The sequence below is a fragment of the Mauremys reevesii genome, linkage group 12 (assembly GCF_016161935.1).
Source record: "Mauremys reevesii isolate NIE-2019 linkage group 12, ASM1616193v1, whole genome shotgun sequence".
NCBI lineage: Eukaryota > Metazoa > Chordata > Testudines > Geoemydidae > Mauremys > Mauremys reevesii.
The window spans coordinates 23668021-23695287 of NC_052634.1; the positions used below are offsets into that span (position 1 = coordinate 23668021).

General features: G+C 52.5%; 8 non-coding genes across 8 annotated transcripts; 2 read left to right on the forward strand and 6 right to left on the reverse strand.

The window, feature by feature from the left end:
* Positions 1-398: 398 nt before the first annotated feature.
* Positions 399-492, reverse strand: TRNAI-UAU. The gene is made up of 2 exons: positions 455-492; positions 399-434 (listed from the first exon to the last, which is right to left on the reverse strand). It is a non-coding gene; the product is annotated as a tRNA-Ile (tRNA).
* A 2956-nt stretch (positions 493-3448) lies between these two features.
* Positions 3449-3521, reverse strand: TRNAK-CUU. Its single transcript has one exon. It is a non-coding gene; the product is annotated as a tRNA-Lys (tRNA).
* A 2741-nt stretch (positions 3522-6262) lies between these two features.
* On the reverse strand, positions 6263-6343 carry TRNAS-UGA. Its single transcript has one exon. It is a non-coding gene; the product is annotated as a tRNA-Ser (tRNA).
* Positions 6344-14330: 7987 nt separating this feature from the next.
* On the reverse strand, positions 14331-14402 carry TRNAC-GCA. The gene has a single exon. It is a non-coding gene; the product is annotated as a tRNA-Cys (tRNA).
* A 1521-nt stretch (positions 14403-15923) lies between these two features.
* Positions 15924-16039, forward strand: LOC120376034. Its single transcript, XR_005586959.1, has one exon. It is a non-coding gene; the product is annotated as a U5 spliceosomal RNA (small nuclear RNA).
* A 1696-nt stretch (positions 16040-17735) lies between these two features.
* LOC120376203 lies at positions 17736-17899 on the reverse strand. The gene has a single exon (XR_005587109.1). It is a non-coding gene; the product is annotated as a U1 spliceosomal RNA (small nuclear RNA).
* Positions 17900-21567: 3668 nt separating this feature from the next.
* LOC120376051 lies at positions 21568-21683 on the forward strand. The gene has a single exon (XR_005586975.1). It is a non-coding gene; the product is annotated as a U5 spliceosomal RNA (small nuclear RNA).
* Positions 21684-23613: 1930 nt separating this feature from the next.
* LOC120376206 lies at positions 23614-23777 on the reverse strand. Its single transcript, XR_005587111.1, has one exon. It is a non-coding gene; the product is annotated as a U1 spliceosomal RNA (small nuclear RNA).
* Between the last annotated feature and the right edge of the window lie 3490 nt (positions 23778-27267).

Here is a 27267-nt window from a genome sequence, read left to right on the forward strand (position 1 = left end):
CACCCCTCCTCCGCAGGAGCTCTGTGCAGTGTCACTGTTCTGCAGGCAGCTTCCCATTCAATGCTGTTGTGGGACATTCCCAGGCCTGGAAATGTACCAACGACAGAATTTGAAGAGCAAACCTGGCTCCCCACACCAGGCGGGATTTGAGTGTTTTGTCCCTGTCACTTAGTCTTTGTCAATAGTACAGACGCCAGGGGCAGGACTCCAGGCTCTGCTTGAGGGATCCTGGCACAGGGGCTGGGGGGGGAGAAAGGATGGTAGATTCTGACCTGGAGAGGAGGTAATAAGTGAAGGGGGCATTTTTTATTAGCCCCCTCCTGAGGGTACCCAGGGCTTGAATTCTACATTCCACAGGCCAAATGAGGGGGTGACACCACTTGGTTAATGAAAACCAGTGCTCCAGGTGAGGTTTGAACTCACAACCTCAGCATAGCTCCTCGCAGCACTGCCCTATAAGTACTGTGCACTAACCAATTGCGCCACTGGAGCACCTGTCAATTAGGATTCTCTGAGACCCCTAGGTTGATACAGGCAAGGAGTGACCCCAAAACATTGTCAGTGGGGCTGAGAGCAGGTAGCGACAAGTGTTGTACTTGGTGGGGTGGATTCTTCTTAAGGCTTCCAGGCCCCATTTGACCCTTTTGTTCTTCCCTGTGTAATAACAGAGCTGGTTAAGACTCAATGGAGAGTCTTGCTGCAGACCAACAGATCTGAAATCGCTGATAACCAGCTCTAAGCATTAGTCCTGCTTTGGGACAGTGTCTCTCATGCAACGAACTACCCAATCTGCGCTAGCAGTGAGGCTCCCTCATTAACAGCTGAAATCAGGGAGAGCTGTGTGAAGTGCAGGGCCCCAGGGGTGCCTGAACAGGGGGGAACAACACCCCAGGGCTTTTAAAAATGGGAGGGCTCTGCCTTGCCACTTTGTAATGACCGTAAGGGCGAGTGAGGGTGGGGAGGGGGTGGAGAGCAGTGAGCGGGAGGCGTGGTCTGGGGGTAAGAGGCAGCGTAGGAGGGGAGCGTTGGGGAGAGGGGTGGGGCAGGGGTGTGGCGTTGAGTGGAAGGGATGGGGCTACTGTTCGGGGTCTGGTGGCCACTACTTTTAGGAAGCCTGTTCCGCTCCTGGTGGGACCACAAGACGTTCCAGAGCAGAGAGGGTGGTCAGCAGAGCGGTGACAGGGGGGAACGGCAAGGGGCCGGCAATGTGGCCAGACAGTGGAGGGAGAAAGGGGCTTTCCCCCCAGGAGGTGAGAGGTGAACTCTGGGTTTTCACTGACCCAGGGCAGCAGCTGTGGGTGAGGTGCAGTGAAGGGAGGGGCACATCCACAGAGCTTTGTGATGCTGGCCGCTGAACGAATGCTGCTCTGTGGGTGGCCTTCAGTGGGGGTTCGGCATGCCAGGGAGCAGGCTGGCCACACATAGGCATGGTCCTGCCCTCCTCTGGCCCTGCCCTCGGTTGCTCTGTGGCTTTTAAGCCTTCCCTTGGAGCTGTCAGCACCAGCTGCCTCTGCTCCAGGTGCCCAGAGGAGGAGAGGTGCTGGGCTCCAGCCTGGGACTCTGCCTCCCTCCTGCCTAGCCTTGACTATGAAGCCTGGCCCTGGCCCTCCTTCCTTTAAATGCCATGTGGGCAAGAGGTAACGTTCGCTGCAAGTGAAATGGCCAAACTTGTGGGCCTCATGTGAAGCAGCAAGAATCCCAACCACCTGGTCAAACCACAGGCATCAGGGTAACACGTTCTAGATCCCCAACCCATTGTGGCCATCACAACCCAAGACCTGGCTCCAGTGGGTGAGTCACCCAGCTGGAGGGGGGAGAGTGGCTCTTGCACAGCTGGAGACAGGAAAGTTGAGCACTGGGAGCTCCAGGGCTTTACCACAAGGTCCCACTGAGATTTGAACTCAGATTGCAGGATTCAGAGGCCTGAGTGCTGCCCCTTACACCATGGGACCAGCTCATATTTCCTTCTCTGCACATCAGTGACCCTCACGGGGCTGGCTTGTGTAAGGGACTGTTGGCCCCTTACTAAAACTTAGTGTGTGTGTGTGTGGGGGGGGGGGGGGTTGGTTGGCTAGTTCCCAGTCCCAGTAGAAGGGGGAAGGGCCAATGGGAAATCAGGACCCTGAGACTGACAGTCCCCAGGGGCAATGGGGAGAGGCCAAAGCTCCAAGTTAGCCGCACTGACAGGCCAGGCAGTGTAATGAGGGAGTCACCAGGCCAGGGGGTTCCTCCTGCGTGGGAGCTGGAACTGCCCGGGCCAGAGTGGGGCAGAGCTAAGGAGAGAGCAGGAGCCCGGAGAAGAGCTGGGGAGCAGAGCTGCACCAGCCAGGGAGAACCAGAGCAGATCTGTGCTGGGAGCCGAGCCGCAGCAGCACGAGCCGTAGAAGCTGCCCAGGGAGCAGATCTGTGCTGGGAGAAGAGCTGCAGCAAGCGGAGCCAGAGGAGCAGCCCAGGGAGCTGGAGGCAGAGCCGCAGCAGCACTGGGGCTGGAGGTGGGTGCAGTGAGCAGCGTGGGAGAGCGAGGGGGACCCTGGGCAGAAGGCCCAGTGCAAGGAGATGCCACCCGTCAAGAGACCTTGCAGGCCAGACTTTTGGGGGTGGGGGGATCATATCCCCTACATGGGGGCTGACACTGGGAACAAGGGTCCTGTCACCTAGAGCATGTGGCCACTGCCAGAGCAAGTGTCCAGCCCGTGGTGTCCCTGCAGCACAGCCAGGGCCTGGGGAGGAGGCCTGGGACATGTGAGGGAGAGACTGTGACCTGCCCTGACCCTCCAGAGATGCTGGTTGTGATCTCCCTGCACCACAGAACAGGGTGACGTGTTTTCCTTTCCCATCTTTCCTTGTGTTTTACATTGATTGCTGGGTAATAAATGGTGTTTGCTTGAAGCACATGCAATGAGGAGTGGGTCAGGGAAGTGCCCAGAGTGGAGACACTGTAGCCCTGTTCAAGTGATCATGACAAGATTGGGGGTCATCAAACCCCCCAGGATTCCTGGGCCCAGCCTTGTTGGGGTTACGAGGTCTCTGCCACACAGGAGAGTAGAAAGAGCGTCCTTGGGGTCAGGCAGCCTCTGGGTAAGGGGGAGGGGACTCAGATCCTTTCTCCAGCCAATTGCACCAGGGTCATGTATAAACCAGGGAAGTTCCCCACAATAGCCAGACCTGAACCCCGTGTACACTTGTGCTCTGTCCTCATTGCTTCTCCGTCTCTCTTCCCCTCATCTCTGCTGCTCCCCCTCTGGGCTTTCTCAGCACCTGGCCCCACAGCACTTCCTGCCAGCCAGAGACTGCGCTATCTGCACCTGCAGATGTGGCCTTTCTCCTGATTGCTAAGGAAAGGAAACTTTCCAGGAAATGGCCACAGCTTCTGGGAATCCGCATGTGGCTGGTGGACAGCACCAGGAATCATTTGGCTCCTGGCACACAAGGCAACTTAAAAGCTGAGCACCCAGACAGGGGCTTGAACCCTGGACTCTCAGATTAAGAGCCTGATGCTCTACCAACTGAGCTACCTGGGCTCGTTGAGATCATCTTCACTGTTCAGCACAAGAGCGAGCAGGCCGGCAAATGAGAGGCAAAAAAAGTCCCCAGAACCCCTCTTCTTTTTCTGCACAGCCACTGCCTGTCAGCAGGATTCCTCCTCCTCCTCCCTCCTGTGCCTCAGTGCGACTAAATCTCTGCACCTAGACAGCAGGTCCATCCGCCGCACCCCAGTCCCCCATGCCTGAGCCAAAACCCTGCACCTGGCTCCAGAGAATTAAGTCTCACATGTCGCTGGGAACTCGACTTCTTGTGCCCAGAGAGTCTTGGCCCCCCTCAGCAGATGACCTGAGAAGAACAATGTCCCCCTTTTCCAAAGAAGTCCTTGGAGTAGCTTTTTATCATGTGGCCTAATGGATAAGGCATCTGCGTGTGGATCAGAAGACTGAGGATTCGAGTCCCTTGGTGGTTGTTTTTCTGCAGTTTTACCTTTGTGCTGAACGTCCTGCTCCTTGCATGGCTGGAACCTCTTCTTGGCTGCTCAGGCCAATGCTCTGGCTTCAGCTAGAGCCCCGGGAAGGAGTTGGGGGTTGGGCGTCACAGAGGCTGGGGCATGAGCCCCAGGTGCTTCCAGTCTCGCCTTTGCCCTTCCTGACTTGCCAAAGAAAATGGGCGGCTGCCCGGGCTAGAGTGTGGAGCAGTTTCCCTCTTCCAAGTGTGCACCTGTCCCTGTGCTGGAGAGTACTTGCTACATAGCATCTTCGGAGCCTGGGTGTTTCTCTGCTTCTCGCCAGCTGTGGAAAGCCTCTTGGAGGAAAATCTCCTGCCCCACTGCAAAAGTGAGCACCGTGAGTGGGAACGGTCAGAGGCCCCACCAGGGGGGCTGGCCCTGCTTTCCTACCATCTTCTGATGTTGGCCACAGAGCATCAGCAGCCGCCTCGCATGCTGGTGACCTTCAGTGGGTGTTTGGCATGGCAGGGAGCAGCCTGGCTGGGTGTCTTTGTGCCTGTCTGAAGGCCACACATAGGCATGGTCCTGCCCTCCTCTGGCCCTGACCTCAGTTGCTCTGTGGCTTTTAAGCCTTCCCTTGGAGCTGTCAGAACCAGCTGCCTCTGCTCTAGGTGCCCAGAGGAGGAGAGGTGTTGCTGGGTCACTTTTACAGATGCCCCTTCCCTGGTACTGCCCTTGCTCAGCTGCGCAGAGGAGCTTCCATCCCCAATCCCTGCCTGTCACTGCCCAGCAGCCCTCTGGCACCATTCCTGAGGGTCACCCTGCCTTGCTCTCTCCCTGCCATGTTGGGAAAGGCAGCTCTCATCTTGCCTTGTTAAAGGTCAGGTGGGCCAACTAGGAGCAGAAGCCCATTCTATGTTTTCCTACTGCAGAGCCCAAGCTCAGGGACTCACCTTGGGTGCAGGGACCGCTGTGCTCCCAGAAAACAAGCCACCCCTGCCCAAAGAGAGATGACAGGGTCTGCCAAAGCCCGGGATTGAACCAGGGACTTTTAAATCTTCAGTCTAACGCTCGCCCAACTGAGCTACTTTGGTAGCTGCAGAATAGTAGTTTGGCCTGTTGCTTCTCTGTCTGGGATGTTTTTGTCAGCAGTTGCACACAAAAAGGACAGGAAAATGAACGGCTGCTCCACACCCCCACCGGAGGAACCCAACGCCCTTAGCTGTGGGGAGTAAGAAGTGGCTGTTGGCTGACAGGGCCTGTCCCCAGGGAGCTGGAACAGCAGCTGCCGCCTCCCCCTCGGCTCCAGGCTGTGGGAAATGCTCATTGCCAGGCTGTGGGAAATGCTCATTGCCTGGCTGCATGGGCGGCTGCTGCTCCCTGCTCTGGAGAGCGTCTGTATTGCTCTGTCAACCCCCCGTCTTCACTGAGCCAGTCTGGTAAGGTCCCAAGTGCCCCCTCCGGCCTGGCAGCTGAGAGTCTGTGCAGACATCAGCCCCCCTGCCAGCCCCACAGGCAGCAGCAGCACCAGCCCCCCCAGCACCACAGGGGCACTCGATGCACTTCCTGTGGGGAAATGGCTCCTTGGCATCCAGCTGCTAGAGTGAGAGCCAGGAGAGAGCAGTGTCTGGCTCACCGTGGGGGAGAGAAGGGACCTGGTGAGTGCGGATCTCCCTCAGCCTCCCCCGCAATGCTGGTCACTTCTATTGTCACTGTGATAGTCGGTGCTTCCCTTCAGGGCCGGCCCTAGAGGGATCCAGGGTATGGGACAAATCCCCCCTTTCCTTCCCAGGCCCTGCCCCCCACTCCATCCCTTCCCCCAAGCCCCCACCCCTCTCCCACCTCTTCCCACCCTGCACCTTCCTGCCCCATTCCTTTCCCTCTCCCACTCTCCCTGCTCCTCCCCCAGCGCCTCCTGCACCCCACTGAACAGCTGATCACTGGCAAGTGTGAGGAGCTTGTCAGCAAGGCCTGTAGTGGGTGGGGGGGAGCTGGCTGCCAGTGGGTGCTGAGCACCTTTTTTTCTCTCTGTTGGTTCTGCAGCCCCGTAGCTCCCATGGAATCACTGACTCAGCTCCTTTCACATGCTAGAGAGAGGAGCAGAACCAGGGCTATGGCTGATCTATGGGGCACCAGGTGAGTGGCAGAGGCTTCAGGTGCTGAGAGTTTGCCCGACCCCTCAACAACACAGTGTGAGGGGGTGTCCCAGGGATCTCTATGGAAGGAGCAGAACAGGATTTACTTGGGGTGGGGAGAGAATTGAGAGTGTCTCAGGGGGTTGTACAGAGGTATTGCCCGGGTGAGAGACTGGCTAAAATGCAGGCCTCACTGTGAGCAGGATTTGAGCCTGCGCAGGGGAACCCTATTGGATTTCAAGTCCAACGCCTTAACCACTCAGCCATAAGCACAAAACTGCCCCAATGCCAGAGAAACTGGTAAATAATCCCAATGCCCAGGCGTGAAGTCATCTGAACTACAGGATTCCCACAGCAAACCTGGCTCCCAAAGCACAGGGGGGATTTGGGGTTTGTTCTGTGTGCTTAGCCAGGTGCCACAGGAGTCTTTGCTGCTTTTACAAATCCAGACTAACACGGCCCCTCTGATACTCCTAGTGACACTCTCCAGTGGATCCCCATCCTCCACCCACCTTGAGCTAGGTAGGAGCGGATCATCATTATCCCTACTTGAGAGAGGGAGAAGCTGAGGCTGAGAAAGGAGAATTGACTTGTCTTAGGTCACACAGTCAGCCAGTGGCAGAGTTGGGAATAGGACCCAAGAGCCCTGATTTTGAAACTAACCATCAGATCGTGAATTTCAAACACTGAATGACCTGAATAAAGTGCTCTCAGATGAGCTCCGCACCAACAACAGTTCACAGTAATTATTCAGCAAGTATTTGAGGAGAACTGCAATGTTAGAGAGAATCATGAACTGCTCAGAGACCATTAATGCAGCAAAGCAGCAAAATTTGTCAAACATATAAGTGGTTATGACTTATTTCCTTGGTCTTAAAAGAGAACAACAAGGACCTGAATCTCCTCCCTGTCAATAACCCCCTGCTCAGCCAATCAGGGTAGAGACTGAGGACGGGAGGCTGAGGGTTCTCACCAGAGAGCCCAAAGGATGGCCCAGGTCACTGGTGGGGATCACTGCCCGAGCACTATTTCAGCCCCACATTTTTGGGTGGACCTCCCACAGTGGGAGCTGCAGAGCACTCCCCCGCAACACACACATACACACACACACACCGCTCCTGGTGATGGGAGGGGAACAGGTGAAAGGACAAAAGAAGCAAGAGACAAAGAGAAAGGAGGGAGGGATGGATGGATGGAGGAAAAGGTGAAACAGAAAGGACAAACCCTAATGACCCCAGTGATTCTAAGGGACAAAATCCCAGGTGCGGAATAAAATTCTGCCTCCTTAAGTTCGTGTTTTCCATGCCTAGAATTCAACTGTCACCAGATGGATCAGACTGAACAGGTTTCAAACCTCGAGGAGGCTTCAACCTTCTAAACAGGGACGGCTGTTTTCTAGTAAAATCAGGAAAAGGGAAGGAGAAAACTCGAAGAAGCTTCCTCCTGGCACTCACGTCCGTGAACCCGAATACTCTCTCAGTCCTCAAAGAGAGACCTGGAGAAGGAGACTTGCTGAAGCAAAGCCACAGGGGTCTCTGAGGTTTCCCTGGCCCCTCACCCCCGTCCTGCCTGGCTGATGTCAGCATCCCTCTGTGAGGTCACCACCTCCCCACCACCTTAGACCAATACTCTGAGGTCCTGCAAAAGGCCTTTGTGATGGACAGCTTTGCTAGGTTTTTATGCATTTGGACAGCAAAATGTTGAGTGTTTATATTAATATCAAGCACTCCTGTATAGAGGAGCCCCTGAACATAATGGAGAATGGAAATGAAAATGTTTAACTTTTAAAAAAAAAAGAAAGAAGGTTATAAGAGAACACAGGGGTTTGAACTGAGGACTACGTGAAAACTGCAGTTAAGCACTCTAACACTGAGCAATATCCCCAATGACAACAGGAGTATGGAATCGTGATGTCCAGGACTTTGAAGGACAAACCCTGATTCATCGAGCTCCTTTGCCATTCCCAGACCACAGGTGGTTTTCAAAATGGGGTTTGATTAAACTTCTTAAATGTGGTAACCACCACAGCTTGCACACCCACCGATATAGCTTCTCCCACTGACATAGCTGCCACCTCTTGGGAAGTGGATTAACTACACCCCCAGGAAAACTCTCTCCCATCAGCTTAGAGCAGTGGTTCTCAAACTGTGGGGCAAGACCCCAAAGTGGGTCATAACCCTGTTTTAATGGGGTCGCAAGGGCTGGCATTAGACTTGTTGGTGCCTGGGGCTGAAACCAAAATCTGAGCCCCACCACCCAGGGCTGAATCCCTCAAGCTCTGGATTTGCCCTCCCCCAACTGGGGCAGGGCTCAGGCTTTGTCTCCTCTGCCTCTGCTCAGTGTAGAGGGGCTTGGTGTGTCTTTCTAGGGTCATGTAGTAAGTTTTTTGGCAAAAAGGGGTTGCAGTTAAAGGAAGTTTGAGAAACCCTGGCATAGAGCCACTGAGTATGTCTAGACTTGGCTCTCTGTGGCAGATCAGACACTGAAAGTACAGCCATGGAGACACCACACCCCACCTGGCCTAGCAGGCAAGAATCAAACCTCCACAGACAAGTGACTGTTGTTTTCTAACCCATCTCCCTAAGCCCTCAGCCACCACCACTTAACAAAGGGGCTTTTCTACACTGTGGTTCTGGTCTCACTGAAGGGTCATTTCCAATTTTTTGCTCAGACCAGCATTAGGGGAAATGGTGCCCTGGGCAAAGCTTGTACTTTGGCACTTCCCCATTGCCCCTGGACGATCCCCACTCCCCCTTTACCGCTAGCTCCTGCACTCCCAGCCCTTGCACCTCCTTCACCCCTAACTCCTGCCCCTGCTGTGCCCCCTTTGCCCTTAACTCCCTGGGCCACCAGCCATTGCCCCTCTCCTGCAGCCCCTTCACATGGCTCCAGTGCTGGGGGCCCCGCACTTGTTCTCCCTTTCCCTGGGCTTTGGCATCACTAGCCCCTGCTTAGCGAGTAGGGTTCAGTGGTCCCCAAAATGTGGGGCATGACTCCTAGGGGGACACAGAGGAACATTCATGGAATCAATGAAATCAATTGAGCTTCTTCAGTCTCTCACTGGAGACATTTCCCTTGTTTTTAAAGGCAAAAATCCTGATCTTTCCAATGGGAGCTGCTGCTTCAATGTTCAGTTTGGGGAGGGATTTGGCTGCACTCAGAGATCTGCCCGCGGGTTACAATCTGCGATCCGAAAGGTCGAAGCAAACAGCGTTTAGATGGGACCGTTAGTGCTGCCCCCGTGTGGCCAAAGATTAGAACTGAGCAGCAGCGTTTACAGCTGGAGCCTGGGACTCTCCTGAACAAACTGGGCACGAAGCTTCTCGAGTGGGATCCTCGCTGTGCAGCAGGAGGCGGAGGGAAGCTGATTGTCAGGGCTCAGGGCAGCTCCCTGCCGTGCTGAGCCGGTGTCTGTGCTAAGCTCGGCATCAATCAGGTGACTCTGGGCAGTTCGGGGTCCCCGGGCTCCCAAAGGAGGGTGAAGCAGGTCACCCCTGGAGCAGGTTAAAGCTGCAGTGTGACAGTGGGGTCGCTGCCCCTGTGAACAGCTGCTGTAGCACCGCCTGGGCAGGACAGGGAGAGCCAGTTATACCCCCCCCCCCAGCCTGTATCGGGGGATGGGAGCACTCACACCCTGGGGACCCACCCACCAGAGATCTACGGGCGGGGGGAGAGTGGCACCCACACACCCAGGATGTTGTAGGGGGGGACAAGGGCATCCACACTCCGGTATCCTCTGCAGAGGGACGGACACCCACACATCCAGGATTCTGTAGGGGGGGCAGAGGTACCCGGACACCTGGGCGGGGGAAGGAGGCACCGAAACATCCAGGATCTTACCTGGGAGGACAGCGGCACCTGCAGCTCGACGTGAGATGGGGGCGGGGGAAGCAGGAGCATTTCCCAGTTCCAGGCTGTCCCCGTCTGGCCAAGGCACAGAGCTCACAAGCAGAGTTTAAAGCTCCAGCTGCCAGGCTGCAAAATAAGCTGGGCCCCATGGCCGGTGCCTGTGATCCCAGCTCCTGGGGAGGCTGAGGCCAGCGGATCGCTTGAGCTCAGGAGTTTTGGGCTGTAGGGGGCTCTGCCGATCAGGTGTCCGCCCTAAGTTCAGCATCAATATGGTGATCCCAGGGAAGCTTGGGGTCCCCAGGTTGCCTAAGGGGGGGTGAACCGGCCCAGGTTGGGAACAGAGCAGGTCAAAACTCCTGTGCTGATCAGTAGTGGGGTCACACCTGTGAATAGCCCCTGCAGCGTAGCCTGGGCAAGACAGTGAGACACGGTCTCTTTTTACACAGACACCCCCCGCAGAGCCTGGAGGGGGGGATGGGAGCACCCACACGCTGGGGATTCTGACTTTGGGGGAGGGGTGCACCCAAGCAACACGGATCTTGAAAAGGGGAACAGAGACACCCACAGATCCCGGATGGGGGCAGGCAGGGGAAACCACACACGGGAGCTAGTTCATGGGGTAGGGGACAGAGACACCCACCAGAGATCCTGGATGGGAGCACCCACATGATGGGGATCTTGAACTGGGAGGAGGGAAGCATCATGTACCAGGGTTCTGAAGGGGGAACAGAGACACCCACACACCAGGTGTCTTGCAGCAAGAGCTGCGGTCTTCATTTACACAGGGCAGTGATGGGGACTTAACCATGTCCCTCGCGGAGCTTGTTCCACTAGATGATTAGCCTCATTGAAGTACCCAAACCTTTTAACAATAAGAAGTGAAATGAAATGGCCACACGATGGCAACAGAACCTAAGAAATTTGTTAGTCTCTAAGGTGCCACACGTACTCCTGTTCTTTTTGAGGATACAGACTAACACGGCTGCTCCTCTGAAACTGAAGAGATGACAAGGCATGTTCTTGTTCAATGTGCATTGAAGCTGAAAAGGGAGATGTTTCCTCTTTGATTCCTAAGCCCCCAACTCTAATCCACTAAACACCCCTTTCCTCCCACAGCCAGGACTAAAACCCAGGAGTCATAACTAGTGGCCCCCCCTTAACCTTCTCTCTGTGAGGCGGAAGAAGAAGCTCTGAGACCCCTGTGCTGTCCCCTTGCCACCCTGCCTGGGCTGCACTTGAAACCCAATGGGGTTTCCTTGGGCACTTCTGAATCTTGCTCCCAGGAAGGGCGTAATTTTAGGAGCAGGTTCCAAATAGTGCAATTAACCAGCCAGAAGGGACAGCAGGTATCGGTGTAGGAGCCATTGAAATAATCACAGCAAAATAGTTCAGGGAAACTGTTATTAATGAAGTGTGAGTGAAAGGTGAGAATCTGATGGTGTCAGTGTCACACTAGAGGGCGCTGAGATGGTTTTAAATTTGTCATCCAAACCCAGCCACCACCTCGCACATGTTTTAACCTCTTCTTCTCTTACTGTTGCTCCTTATCAGGGAAGGGGAGAGAGCAAACAAGCAATAGAAACACAGACCTAGTGACCGAACCAACCTTTCTTTGCTCTGCAGTAACTCATCTTGCATCTGCGGCTGTTGAAGCTACAAGGCAGAGGACTAAGTACAACATTTAAACTTATGTTTGACCTCAGAGAATAAAACAAATGTGTCTGTAGAAAGAGGGGAGTCGAGTTCAATCCCTTGTCACCATCAATGTGCAAACCAGGAACCTGTTGGTGTCACTAGGCCTAAGTAAACCAAAGTTGTGAATTTGGGCCTGAGTGAACCCAAGTTCTTCCATGCTGTGAACTTTAACCAGCCTAAAGGCTTGGCTACACTTGCAAATTTGCAGCGCTGCAGCAGGGTGTGAAAACACACCCTCTCCAGCGCTGCAAATTGCGGCTCTGCAAAGCGCCAGTGTGGTCAAAGCCCCAGCGCTGGGAGCGTGGCTCCCAGCGCTGTACGTTATTCCCCACAGGGAGGTTGAGTACGGACAGCGCTGGGAGAGCTTTCTCCCAGCGGTGGCGCTTTGACTACACTTAGCGCTTCAAAGTGCTGCCGCGGCAGCGCTGCCACGGCCGCGCTTTGAAGTGTAAGTGTAGCCAAAGCCTAAGATGCTAACAAAACAGCAAGCAAAATGTGTAACTGTCAGCGGTCTCAGCTTGCAGCTGCAGGACAGTTTGAAACAGCAAAAAGCGGCGGGGAGGAGGGGGAGGGGGAGGAAAATCTGCATGCGTCTGTGCTGTGAAGGCCATAGATAAATATGCAAATGGGAACTTTTCTAACACGCTGAGATGTAATGTTTAAAGTAACTGCTGTTGGGAAGGGAGGGGTGAGGGGGAAAACCAAACAAAAGGCTTACACAAACAAGGGGGGTATAAGCGCGTGGGTGTGCAGGATTTGAGATGCTTTTTCTCCCTGGCACATTTTTTTTAGCTCAAATAAACGTGGTTTGCTTCTCCACCCTGGTGTGTTAATTAGTGCGACGCACACCGGGCAACGAACCCTGCTGTTGCTCCGCCTCGGGCCCTTTGAGCCGGCAACAAACCTGTTGCTTTGCATTCCTGATGTGTCACCATCATGTGGCTATTCTGTCTCAGCCCCTTTAATTAAAAAATTGTGTTTTTTTCATAGAAACTATATTTTCCTTGTAGAGACACAGGGGCAGATTAATCTACAAAGGGAAGGTGATTCCAAGGCAGTTCTGGAGGAGAAGGGAACGTTTTCAGCATCACTAAATTATTTTGTTGTGCCTCACAGAGAGAGAGAGAGAGAAAATAAACCTATTAATTTGAGCTACCAACACAGTTCACAGCATGAAATACACAATTTTGTGTTCAATGAGTTGTGTTCAGTTACATAATATGAAAAATATGTATTGGGCAATGCATGAAAACCTCACTGCATTGAACAACCCACCTGATCTAGTCAATGTACTACAGAATATTTAAAGAAGTTAAGAAAGATGTGCTTATAAATTAATGTGTTGTGCCATTTACACACACACAAGACACAGAAGAAACTGAATTATTTGAGCTACTAAAATTTCCATTTTCTCACAGCATTTTAGGTCTCAAGGTTGTTTTAATTTGCTTATTTTTTTGGAACTAGAAATGGGGAAAGAGTACACTGAAGTCAGTGGAATTACCGCAGTGAGGGATTAGTCACATTTTTTGCCACTAACAAAACCTTTGTTAACACAGAGTTAACTTTGACAGTGAATATCTCTTACCTTCCAGAACATCGAGATCAGTAAAACTCAAACTCTGGAAAAACAGGGAATACAGAGTGAGAATACATGCCTAGATAACCTTAACTCTGCCCTGCTATCAGGGAAGAGAATCCCTGATAGCATATGAGAACAAGGAAAGGTTTGGGGACAAATTACAGCTACTTCCCAAGAGTTTGTTTCTTCTGAAATTAATTGACCCTGGCCCCATCCATTGATCCTGGCCTGGTGTCTGGCTGTGAAATTTACTGTTTTTATCCCAGCATATTTGTAAAGCAGTCTCTTCTTTAAAAGCTCCTTTATTCTAGGTTATACAAGCAGGTCACTTCCCCAGGTATTTCAAGGAGATGGAATTTTCCTGACCCACAGGGAACTTAAACTAACATGCTCAAGATCACACATTCCTTAGGAGAAAATGAAGGGGAAAAAAAACCAAAACCCACCAAACCGTTGCTGTATCTACCCAAATGATCAATGAGACCAGAAAGTGAGACTGTGCAATTAACTGTCTGGGACGACACTGACTCTGCAGTTACTTGGATGCAGACACACCCAGCTCTACCGTTGGTAAATGTACAGAGACTCTGCTGCTGCTCATGAACTAGCAGCACATGACCTCTGAACAGCTGTCATTCAAATGTATCTGAAAGTTACAAGGAACAACGATCTGTGTTAAAGGAAGGCTGCCATTTATTAGAGCCCCAGTTGACGCCGTGTGCACAAAGAGAGGATTGAATGTGTAACAGGGAGTTTGGTAAATCCTGGTTATTTTAGTTTTGTAACAGGCTCCTGTCCACCCCCAGTAGAGTTTTCAGTCCCAATGGCAACTTACTTACCAAATGTAATACAGACTAGTCCATGCCTCCCAAGTGGATGTGGTTCTTGTTCTTCTGCACATTGTAGCCCATGGAGGCCAAGGACCTGCAAATGTGTCTTCATGTGAATTTGTTCAATTGATGAAAACAAACCTAGACACTTAGAGGATTGGAAGTGATTTCAGCTGGGGGACATGTTTGCTAGGTTTTAAGGCATTTGCACAGGAAAACATTGAGTGTGTCCATTCATTTCAGGGATCCCCATTTAGTGGAGCTCCTGGAAATAGAATTATTTTTACTGAAGGAACAGGTTTGTGAGAGGGTACTTGGATTTGAACCAAAGACCACTTGATCTGCAGTCAAACACTCTACCACTGAGCTATACCCCCATGACATTTGCATAGGCAAGTCAGTGACCTTAAGGATTTTGAAGGACGGGCTCTGCCTCTGAGAGCTCCTTTTCTATTCCCAGACCACAGGGGTTTAAAAAATGGGGTTTGATTAAACTTTATATACACATGTAGACACCACAGCTTGCACACCCACCAACATAGCTTCCCCCCACTGTCATAGCTACCACCTCTCGGGGAGATGGGTTAACTGCACGGACAGGACAGCTCTCTCCCTCCGCTTAGAGCAGCTTCATTATTTATGAACAGGTGGGAAAGAACCTCCTGAATGGACAGCAACCAATGTATCAAATATTGCTGTGTCTGCATTCAATATGGGTAACTGGTCATATTGGGCTGGATTAGTAGGAGCGTTGCCAGCAGATGGAGGGAAGTGATTATTCCCCTCTAGTCAGCACTGGTGAGGCCACATCTGGAGCACTGCGTCCAGTTTTCACCCCCCGCCCCCACTACAGAAACAAATTGGAGAGAGTCTGGGGGAGGGCAACAAAAGTGATTAGGGGGCTGGAAGACATGATTTATGAGGAGAGGCTGAGGGAACTGGGATTGTTTAGTCTGCAGAAGAGAAGAATGAGGCGGGAGTTGATCGCTGCTTTCAACTACCTGAAAGGGGGTTCCAAAGAGGATGGATCTAGACTGTTCTCAGGGGCACCAGATGACAGAACGAGGAGCAATGGTCCCAAGTTGTGGGGAAGGTTTAGGTTGGATCTTAGGAAAACCCTTTTTCACTAGGAGGGTGGTGAAGCACTGGAATGGGTTCCTAGGGAGGTGGTGGAATCTCCTTCCTGAGAGGTTTTTAAGGTCAGCCTTGACAAAGCCCTGGCTGGGTTGATTTAGTTGGGGATTGGGTTGGACTAGATGACCTCCTGAGGTCCCTTCTAACCCTGATATTCCATGATTTGAAGCTGTTCCCGTGTATCAAGGTGAGCTGCAGCTCAGCGAACCCCAAGGATCTGAGTGAGGCGAGCTACTTTGCAGCAGAGGCAGACCAAGCAGCAGGTACAACGCGGGGTCGCACCCCGGCCGGCAGATAGAATCTCATGTGCGAGATCCCAGCTCCTGTTACTTTGCAAAGTGTGTGCGTTTGCTCCGGGTTTTAGCTGTGGGCCAAGTGCCCTCTGGCTTCTCGTCCGGGCTCCGTCCTCCATGCGCCTGGGCATCAGCGGGACTGTCTCAGGAGAGCAGCTGCCCCATCCCAATCTCCGCCCAGCCGGGGAAGGAGCAGAGGCAGCCCGGAGAAAAGACTCCTTTGAGCGCCGGAGACGGCCGGAGCATCTTATTTGCATAGCCACAGTGCATTGCGTGCAGCGAAGCGAGTCCCTGGTCGAGGGGCTGGTTTTGCTCCCTGTGTCCCCGGTTTCGATGATCCAACTCGGGCTGCCAATCGGTTCAATTCAATTTACTCTGAAAGCTGGCGGTGTAGCGGGTAGGGAGAGTAGTCACCCTGACTTTTGGGAGCGTAGGCGGTTGCCCCGGCAGCGCCTCTGCCACAAGTTCTACATACTCTGCTTTCTCTTCAGTTCGTATAAATCTTTTGTCTTTTACTAAAGATTTCCGTGGAGAGGAATGTTGATGAGTTTGTACCCAATTTTTTAAGGCTTTGCTTTGGCAAGGCTGTTGCCTGCTGTGAGAAAAACAGAAGAGTGCTCCCTGAGCTGGTGTCACTGGTTGAAGCTTTTCTATAGTATGAAAAAAGTATAATAGAAAGCACCTGGCATTGGCTGCTGTTAGCAGACAGGATACTGGGCTAGGTCTTTAACTTGGACGGGTAGCTGGGAAGACAGTCAATCAGACAGAACCCGTTCAACAAACTTTTTCATTTCCTTGTTATTGCCTGACTCCTTTAATTCTTTTCCTTTTCCTTATTTCCCAGCAGACCGACTAGCCACCAGATTTGGGTGCTAGCAGAGGGACCTGACGAGCTCCTTCTTTTCGGCAGCGTTGAACATGCCAGGGCACAGTCAGATTCTGGATGCTCATCTGAATGTAACGTCTAGCTCTCACCTTTATTTCTGTTTCTTAGCTCTTTTGGGCCATCCATCTTTGGTCTGACCCGTAGGATCCCTGCATTAGGAGAGATGGCTAATTAATGAGCCCATAAACCTTGGAAATCAAATGAAACCTGAAGTCCGTAGAAGACCTCGAAAGGCCCTTGGGGGGTGGAGTGCGAGCTGAGGAAGAGTTCCCTGCACAGCTTACCTCTCCATTCTCGTTTTCCTGTCCTGAGCGCAAAAGCCAGGAAGCAGCTCCGGGTAGGGAGGGGATACCATATGTGTGCAGAGGTTAGACAGGAAACAGCAAGGAACTGGACTCGTATGGAGTGAAACTGTAAGCATGTTCTGTATGCCTGATTGCTGCAGGTTTGAGAGAGTTATGTGGGAAGTGGAGGCTTTCGGTGGGCTTTCAGAGGAAATGTAATGGAAAGGCAGCCGAAAGTGGAATCCCAGGTTTTTAAACAATCCTCCACTAACACACCAAACAGCTCAGGTCTAGTTACTCATTGAAAATTAGAATAAAGTTACAGCAAGATTTCATCATAAATGAAGTCAAACCCTAAAGATTTCAGAACACAACTGCTATAAAGAGCCATGAGGGAAGCAATACAAAGTCAACCTTGCCTCAGAGAAAGGCAGTTAAACAATTTCTCTTTTTTAAAGCAGCATAATCTCCCCAACCGAAGGGCACTGTTCCCGGAGAAGGGTCCTGGAGAGGGTTTTCCTCGTTGGTGCCGGCCATCCACCTCCCCGAAAGGCGGGAGCTAGGTCGACGGAAGAATTCTTCCGACCAAGGCGCGGACTGATGTAGCCGCGCCTATTTACGTTCCCTGTGCAGCCCAGGCCCGAGGGTCGGTGCGTGCTGAACAGTTAAGTCAAAACAGCTCCGTCCGTCAGAGGTGTGCAAAAGGGAAAACGTTTTGGACAGGCCGTCCTCCCGTCAAAAGAGGAAGAGCCCGAGAAGAAGGGCCAGGCAAGAAGCTACAAGCAGGGAAAGAAGCAGAGCAGGCAGGCAGGCAGGCAGCTCCCCTTAGAGCCAAGGAAGGCACCGGTCCAAGCCCCCCAAAAGCAGACTAGAGAGCAGATCAGCTGCAAAAGACTAGGGAAAACCAAGAACACAGAGAGACCCAAGTAAAGTTTCAGAGCTGAGTTTTGCTTACAAGGAGGAACGTGTGACAAAGATACCTAGAAGTACAGGGCCTGTAGAAAAGAGCACTCCCAAAGGCCCAGAATAACAGCTGTTTTCCTGAAAATCTGCTTTGCAGTGCACTAAGCCTAAACAGCTCACTATCGGTTGTCTGTCGTTCAAACCAATCACCAGGGGAGAGCGCGAACGCAGTCCCCCACTACCACAAATTATGCAGTTGAGTTTCCTGCATTTGGGGAAATCGCAGGGGTCAGCACACCCGTAATGCAATGGATGAGCCTCACCCTGGGAAAACCACCTTCATGATCATGGTATCTCCCCTGCCAGGTAAGTATGAGTTCCTGCTGCCCGGCCGCCGCCCGCCCTCGCTCGCCCTGCACTTATAACACACGGGGCGGACCGCCGCGCCCCCACCGCCGGCCTCGCCCACACCGGCCCCCTCTGCCGACAGCTGCCCCGACGTGGCCCCCGGAGACCGTCCCTTCCCCACGCCGAGCTCCCGGTGCCAAAGTCGGGCCCTGCCTGGCAGCCTGCGTCCGCTCCCACGATGCTCTGCTCGCACACAGATCTGCATACCTGCTCACGCGGCTCCGCCCCTCCGCTCGGGCCCCTCCCCCTGCCCGCCCGGGCCGCCGCTCTTGCGGGCTCAGCTCTTTGAGCTCAGATGGGGTGTAGTGCTCAGATCGAGTGCGACAGACCTTAACTTTGCCATGTGAGGGTCATTCTATCCCCATTACCTGGCTTGCTTATTTATACCTACGACTGTCTTTAACTGTTGTATGCGTGATGTACCCTCACTGCTTGCTGACTGTATCTTGAACTCACCCACAGTATACCCCACATTGGGGACATTGCACACTGTATAAGTTATGTGCTGTCCAATACCAAAGTACTAGCATCCCCCTATACTCTGTATGTCACCCCTGATGACCAGTAACTGATGTTACAAACTCTCTGTATTATCTATTCTTAAACATTTTCTAATAAACATTTAAAACTAAAATTGCCCTATACTCTGTATGTAACCCCCGATGACCAATATCTGACATTTCAACTCTCTGTATCGTTCATTTTCAAATATTTTCTAATAAACTTTTAAATCTTGGCCTATCCAAGGCCGTGATCAAGTGTCTTGATGTTTTTGGTCTTTTGGCCTCGAGATGAAAACCTTGTCTGTGTCTTGGGAACCTTGAGGTAAAAAATTATCTAAGTTGTAGCGGGTCCCGTCCCGGGAAGCCAGGCCATCGGAGAGACGACGTGGCCCACCTGCTGCTGGGGAAAGAGTGCAGCTTGCATTTCGCTTCTCTCTCGCTCTCCCCACCGGAAGTTGGTCCAATACAAGAATGACCTCCCTGCCTTGTCTCACGTCAGTTTCTCCTCAGGGCAGAAGGTCGGGTGTTGTCAGCCACTCTCCAGAAACTGGACGGCCACTCGATCCCTTTGTTACCTGCCAAGTGAGGCTGAGTGCACTGGCAGGCAGCGCCGTTTGAAGAAGTGGAAGATTGGACAAATGACCAGGAGGAGTATAAAAATATTGCTCAGGCACGCAGGAGTGAAATCAGGAAGGGCAACTCACGCTTGGAGTTGCAGCTAGCAAGAGATGTTAAGAGTAACAACAAGAAGGGTTTCTTCAGGAGGTTAGCAACAAGAAGAAAGTCAAGGAAAGTGTGGGCCCCTTTACAGAATGAGGGAGGCGACCTAGTGACAGAGGATGTGGAAAAGCTAATGTACTCAATGCTTCCCCACCCTCCCCCTTCGTGATTTTGTCTTCACGAACAAAATCAGCTCCCAGACTGCTGCTCTGGGCAGCACAGCATGGAGAGGAGGTGACCAGCCCTCTGTGGAGAAAGAAGTGCTTCGGGACTATTTAGAAAAGCTGGATGAGCACAAATCCATGGGGCCGGATGCGCTGCATCCGAGGGTGCTAAAGGAGTTGGCGGGTGTGATTGCAGAGCCACTGGTCATTATCTTTGAAAATTCATGGCCATTGGGGGAGGTCCCAAATGACTGGGAAAAGGCTAATGTAGTGCCCATCTTTAAAAGAGGGAAGAAAGAAGGAGGATCCGGGGAACTACAGGCCAGTCAGCCTCACCTCAGTCCCTGGAAAAATCATGGAGCAGGTCCTCAAGGAATCAATTCTGAAGCACTTAGAGGAGAGGCAAGTGATCAGGAGCGGTCAGCATGGATTCAGCAAGGGCAAGTCACGCCTGACTAACCTAATTGCCTTCTGTGAGGAGAGAACTGGGTCTGTGGATGAGGGAAAAGCAATGGATGTGTTCTTCCTTGACTTTAGCAAAGTTTTTGATACGGTCTCCACAGTATTCTTGTCGGCAAGTTCAAGAAGTTTGGGCTGGATGAATGGACTATAAGGTGGACTATAAGCTGGCTAGGTCCTCGGGCTCAACGGGTAGTGATCAATGGCTCCACGTCTAATTGGCAGCCGGTCTCAAGCGGCGTGCCCCAAGGCTCGGTCCTGGGGCCGGTTGTGTACAATATCTTCGTTAAGGATCTGGAGGATGGCGTGGACTGCACTCTCAGCAAGTTTGCAGATGACGCTAAACTGGGAGGAGCGGTCGATACGCTGGAGGGTACGGCTAGGCTACAGAGGGACCTAGACAAATTGGAGGATTGGGCCGAAAGAAACCTGATGAGGTTCAACAAGGACAAGTGCCCAGTCCTGCACTTAGGACGGAATAATCCCGTGCACTGCTCCAGACTAGGGACCGAATGGCTAGGCAGCAGTTCTGCAGAAAAGGACCTAGGGGTTACAGTGGACGAGAAGCTGGATAGGAGTCGACAGCGTGCCCTTGTTGCCAAGAAGGCTAACGGCATTTTGGACTGTATACGTAGGGGCATTGCCAGCAGATCGAGGATGTGGTCGTTCCTCTCTTCGACGTTGGTGAGGCCTCATCTGGAGTACCGTGTCCGGTTTTGGGCCCCACACTGCAAGAAGGATGTGGAAAACTGAAAAGAGTCCAGCATAGGGCAACAAAAGTGATTAGGGGGCTGGAAGACATGATTTATGAGGAGAGGCTGAGGGAACTGGGATTGTTTAGTCTGCAGAAGAGAAGAATGAGGGGGGAGTTGATCGCTGCTTTCAACTACCTGAAAGGGGGTTCCAAAGAGGATGGATCTAGACTGTTCTCAGTGGCACCAGATGACAGAACGAGGAGCAATGGTCCCAAGTTGCAGTGGGGAAGGTTTAGGTTGGATCTTAGGAAAACCCTTTTCCACTAGGAGGGTGGTGAAGCACTGGAATGGGTTCCCTAGGGAGGTGGTGGAATCTCCTTCCTGAGAGGTTTTTAAGGTCAGCCTTGACAAAGCCCTGGCTGGGATGATTTAGTTGGGGATTGGGTTGGACTAGATGACCTCCTGAGGTCCCTTCCAACCCTGATATTCCATGATTTGAAGCTGTTCCCGTGTATCAAGGTGAGCTGCAGCTCAGCGAACCCCAAGGATCTGAGCGAGGCGAGCTACTTTGCAGCAGAGGCAGACCAAGCAGCAGGTACAACGCGGGTCGCACCGGCCGGCAGATAGAATCTCATGTGTGAGATCCCGGCTCCTGTTACTTTGCAAAGTGTGTGCGTTTGCTCCGGGTTTTAGCTGTGGGCCAAATGCCCTCTGGCTTCTCGTCCGGGCTCCGTCCTCCATGCGCCTGGGCATCAGCGGGACTGTCTTAGGAGAGCAGCTGCCCCAGCCCAATCTCCGCCCAGCCGGGGAAAGAGCAGAGGCAGCCCGGAGAAAAGACTCCTTTGAGCGCCGGAGATGGCCGGAGCATCTTATTTGCATAGCCACAGTGCATTGCGTGCAGCGAAGCGAGTCCCTGGTCGAGGGGCTGGTTTTGCTCCCTGTGTCCCCGGTTTCGATGATCCAACTCGGGCTGCCAATCGGTTCAATTCCATTTCCTCTGAAAGCTAGCGGTGTAGCGGGCTGGGAGAGTAGTCACCCTGACTTTTGGGAGCGTAGGTGGTTGCCCCGGCAGCGCCTCTGCCACGTATTCTACATACTCTGCTTTTTCTTCAGTTCATATAAATCTTTTGCCTTTTACTAAAGATTTCCGTGGAGAGGAATGTTGATGAGTTTGTACCCAATTTTTTAAGGCTTTGCTTTGGCAAGGCTGTTGCCTGCTGTAAGAAAAACAGAAGAGTGCTCCCTGAGCTGGTGTCACTGGCTGAAGCTTTTCTATAGTATGAAAAAAGTATAGTAGGGGGCACCTGGCATTGGCCGCTGTCAGCAGACAGGATACTGGGCTAGGTCTTTAACTTGGATGGGTAGCTGGGAAGACGGTCAATCAGACAGAACCCGTTCGACAAACCTTTTCATTTCCTTGTTATTGCCTGACTCCTTTAATTCTTTTCCTTTTCCTTATTTCCCAGCAGACCGACTAGCCACCAGATTTGGGTGCTAGCAGAGGGACCTGACGAGCTCCTTCTTTTCGGCAGCGTTGAACATGCCAGGGCACAGTCAGCTTCTGGATGCTCATCTGAATGTAACGCCTAGCTCTCACCTTTATTTCTGTTTCTTAGCACTTTTGGGCCATCCATCTTTGGTCTGACCCGTAGGATCCCTGCATTAGGAGAGATGGCTAATTAATGAGCCCATAAACCTTGGAAATCAAATGAAACCTGAAGTCCGTAGAAGACCTCGAAAGGCCCTTGGGGGGTGGAGTGCGAGCTGAGGAAGAGTTCCCTGCACAGCTTACCTCTCCATTCTCGTTTTCCTGTCCTGAGCGCAAAAGCCAGGAAGCAGCTCCGGGTAGGGAGGGGATACCATATGTGTGCAGTGGTTAGACAGGAAACAGCAAGGAACTGGACTCGTATGGAGTGAAACTGTAAGCATCTTCTGTATGCCTGATGACTGCAGGTTTGAGAGAGTTATGTGGGAAGTGGAGGCTTTCGGTGGGCTTTCAGAGGAAATGTAATGGAAAGGCAGCCGAAAGTGGAATCCCAGGTTTTTAAACAATCCTCCACTAACACACCAAACAGCTCAGGTCTAGTTACTCATTGAAAATTAGAATAAAGTTACAGCAAGATTTCATCATAAATGAAGTCAAACCCTAAAGATTTCAGAACACAACTGCTATAAGGAGCCACGAGGGAAGCAATACAAAGTCAACCTTGCCTCAGAGAAAGGCAGTTAAACAATTTCTCTTTTTTAAAGCAGCATAATCTCCCCAAACGGAAGGGCACTGTTCCCGTAGAAGGGTCCTGGAGAGGGTTTTCCTCGTTGGTGCCGGCCATCCACCTCCCCGAAAGGCGGGAGCTAGGTCGACGGAAGAATTCTTCCGACCAAGGCGCGGACTGATGTAGCCGCGCCGATTTACGTTCCCCGTGCAGCCCAGGCCCGAGGGTCGGTGCGTGCTGAACAGTTAAGTCAAAACAGCTCCGTCCGTCAGAGGTGTGCAAAAGGGAAAACCCGCTGCTGGGCGACACGGCCACGCCGCTCTAACCCGCAGCGTAGCTAAAGGGCATTCGGGGAGGCGGTGGGTGGGCCTCAAGCGAGGGAAAGCCCTCCTCCAGTATGGGGTTGTGACAGCCTAGTCTCCGTAGCACAGACAGGGTGGCCACCAAGAGACAGGAACAGACAGCGAAAGCCAAAGCGGCCCCAGGGCAGGGGGCGAGGCTGCCTGTTGGACGAGGAGACCGGTGGGACAGGCGTTTTGGACAGGTCGTCCTCCCGTCAAAAGAGGAAGAGCCCGAGAAGAAGGGCCAGGCAAGAAGCTACAAGCAGGGAAAGAAGCAGAGCAGGCAGGCAGGTCCCCATAGAGCCAAGGAAGGCACCGGTCCAAGCCCCCCAAAAGCAGACTAGAGAGCAGATCAGCTGCAAAAGACTAGGGAAAACCAAGAACACAGAGAGACCCAAGTAAAGATTCAGAGCTGAGCTTTGCTTACAAGAAGGAACGTGTGATAAAGATACCTAGAAGTACAGGGCCTGTGGAAAAGAGCACTCCCAAAGACCCAGAAAAACAGCTGTTTTCCTGAAAATCTGCTTTGCAGTGCACTAAGCCTAAACAGCCCACTATCGGTTGTCTGTTGTTCAAACCAATCACCAGGGAAGAGCACGAACACAGTCCCCCACTACCACAAATTATGCAGTTGAGTTTCCCGCATTTGGGGAAATCGCAGGGGTCAGCACACCCGCAGTGCAATGGATGAGCCTCACCCTGGGAAAACCACCTTCATGATCATGGTATCTCCCCTGCCAGGTAAGTATGAGTTCCTGCTGCCCGGCCGCCGCCCGCCCTCGCTCGCCCCGCACTTATAACACACGGGGCGGACCGCCGCGCCCCCACCGCCGGCCTCGCCCCCACCGGCCCCCACTGCCGACAGCTGCCCCGACCTGGCCCCCGGAAACCGTCCCTTCCCCACGCCGAGCTCCCGGTGCCAAAGTCGGGCCCTGCCTGGCAGCCTGCGTCCGCTCCCACGATGCTCTGCTCGCACACAGATCTGCATACCTGCTCACGCGGCTCCGCCTCCGCTCGGGCCCTCCCTGCCCGCCCGGGCCGCCGCTCTTGCGTGCTCAGCTCTTTGAGCTCAGATGGGGTGTAGTGCTCAGATCGAGTGCGACAGACCTTAACTTTGCCATGTGAGGGTCATTCTAGCCCCATTACCTGGCTTGCTTATTTATACCTACGACTGTCTTTAACTGTTGTATGCGTGATGTACCCTCACTGCTTGCTGACTGTATCTTGAACTCACCCACAGTATACCCCACATTGGGGACATTGCACACTGTATAAGTTATGTGCTGTCCAATACCAAAGTACTAGCATCCCCCTATACTCTGTATGTCACCCCTGATGACCAGTAACTGATGTTACAAACTCTCTGTATTACTGGGAAAGCATTATCTAAATTGTATCTATTCTTAAACATTTTCTAATAAACATTTAAAACTAAAATTGCCCTATACTCTGTATGTCACCCCCGATGACCAATATCTGACATTTCAACTCTCTGTATCGTTCATTTTCAAATATTTTCTAATAAACTTTTAAATCTTGGCCTATCCAAGTGCTTGGCCGTGATCAAGTGTCTTGATGTTTTTGGTCTTTTGGCCTCGAGATGAAAACCTTGTCTGTGTCTTGGGAACCTTGAGGTAAAAATTATCTAAGTTGTAGCGGTCCCGTCCCGGAAGCCAGGCCATCAGAGACGACGTGGCCCACCTGCTGCTGGGGAAAGAGTGCAGCTTGCATTTCGCTTCTCTCTCGCTCTCTCCCCACTGGAAGTTGGTCCAATACAAGAATGACCTCCCCTGCCTTGTCTCACGTCAGTTTCTCCTCAGGGCAGAAGGTCGGGTGTTGTCAGCCACTCTCCAGAAACTGGACGGCCACTCGATCCCTTTTGTTACCTGCCAAGTGAGGCTGAGTGCACTGGCAGGCAGCGCCATTTGAAGAAGTGGAAGATTGGACAAATGACCAGGGAGGAGTATAAAAATATTGCTCAGGCACGCAGGAGTGAAATCAGGAAGGGCAACTCACGCTTGGAGTTGCAGCTAGCAAGAGATATTAAGAGTAACAACAAGAAGGGTTTCTTCAGGGAGGTTAGCAACAAGAAGAAAGTCAAGGAAAGTGTGGGCCCCTTACAGAATGAGGGAGGCGACCTAGTGACAGAGGATGTGGAAAAAGCTAATGTACTCAATGCTTCCCCACCCTCCCCCTTCGTGATTTTGTCTTCACGAACAAAATCAGCTCCCAGACTGCTGCTCTGGGCAGCACAGCATGGAGAGGAGGTGACCAGCCCTCTGTGGAGAAAGAAGTGCTTCAGGACTATTTAGAAAAGCTGGATGAGCACAAATCCATGGGGCTGGATGCGCTGCATCCGAGGGTGCTAAAGGAGTTGGCGGGTGTGATTGCAGAGCCACTGGTCATTATCTTTGAAAATTCATGGCCATTGGGGGAGGTCCCAAATGACTGGGAAAAGGCTAATGTAGTGCCCATCTTTAAAAGAGGGAAGAAAGAAGGAGGATCCGGGAACTACAGGCCAGTCAGCCTCACCTCAGTCCCTGGAAAAATCATGGAGCAGGTCCTCAAGGAATCAATTCTGAAGCACTTAGAGGAGAGGCAAGTGATCAGGAGCGGTCAGCATGGATTCAGCAAGGGCAAGTCACGCCTGACTAACCTAATTGCCTTCTGTGAGGAGAGAACTGGGTCTGTGGATGAGGGAAAAGCAATGGATGTGTTCTTCCTTGACTTTAGCAAAGTTTTTGATACGGTCTCCCACAGTATTCTTGTCGGCAAGTTCAAGAAGTTTGGGCTGGATGAATGGACTATAAGGTGGACTATAAGCTGGCTAGGTCCTCGGGCTCAACGGGTAGTGATCAATGGCTCCACGTCTAATTGGCAGCCGGTCTCAAGCGGCGTGCCCCAAGGCTCGGTCCTGGGGCCGGTTGTGTACAATATCTTCGTTAAGGATCTGGAGGATGGCGTGGACTGCACTCTCAGCAAGTTTGCAGATGACGCTAAACTGGGAGGAGCGGTCGATACGCTGGAGGGTACGGCTAGGCTACAGAGGACCTAGACAAATTGGAGGATTGGGCCGAAAGAAACCTGATGAGGTTCAACAAGGACAAGTGCCAAGTCCTGCACTTAGGACGGAAGAATCCCGTGCACTGCTCCAGACTAGGGACCGAATGGCTAGGCAGCAGTTCTGCAGAAAAGGACCTAGGGGTTACAGTGGACGAGAAGCTGGATAGGAGTCGACAGCGTGCCCTTGTTGCCAAGAAGGCTAACGGCATTTTGGACTGTATACGTAGGGGCATTGCCAGCAGATCGAGGATGTGGTCGTTCCCTTCTCTTCGACGTTGGTGAGGCCTCATCTGGAGTACCGTGTCCGGTTTTGGGCCCCACACTGCAAGAAGGATGTGGAAAACTGAAAAGAGTCCAGCATAGGGCAACAAAAGTGATTAGGGGGCTGGAAGACATGATTTATGAGGAGAGGCTGAGGGAACTGGGATTGTTTAGTCTGCAGAAGAGAAGAATGAGGGGGGAGTTGATCGCTGCTTTCAACTACCTGAAAGGGGGTTCCAAAGAGGATGGATCTAGACTGTTCTCAGTGGCACCAGATGACAGAACGAGGAGCAATGGTCCCAAGTTGCAGTGGGGAAGGTTTAGGTTGGATCTTAGGAAAACCCTTTTCCACTAGGAGGGTGGTGAAGCACTGGAATGGGTTCCCTAGGGAGGTGGTGGAATCTCCTTCCTGAGAGGTTTTTAAGGTCGCCTTGACAAAGCCCTGGCTGGGATGATTTAGTTGGGGATTGGGTTGGACTAGATGACCTCCTGAGGTCCCTTCCAACCCTGATATTCCATGATTTGAAGCTGTTCCCGTGTATCAAGGTGAGCTGCAGCTCAGCGAACCCCAAGGATCTGAGCGAGGCGAGCTACTTTGCAGCAGAGGCAGACCAAGCAGCAGGTACAACGCGGGGTCGCACCCGGGCCGGCAGATAGAATCTCATGTGTGAGATCCCGGCTCCTGTTACTTTGCAAAGTGTGTGCGTTTGCTCCGGGTTTTAGCTGTGGGCCAAATGCCCTCTGGCTTCTCGTCCGGGCTCCGTCCTCCATGCGCCTGGGCATCAGCGGGACTGTCTTAGGAGAGCAGCTGCCCCAGCCCAATCTCCGCCCAGCCGGGGAAAGAGCAGAGGCAGCCCGGAGAAAAGACTCCTTTGAGCGCCGGAGATGGCCGGAGCATCTTATTTGCATAGCCAC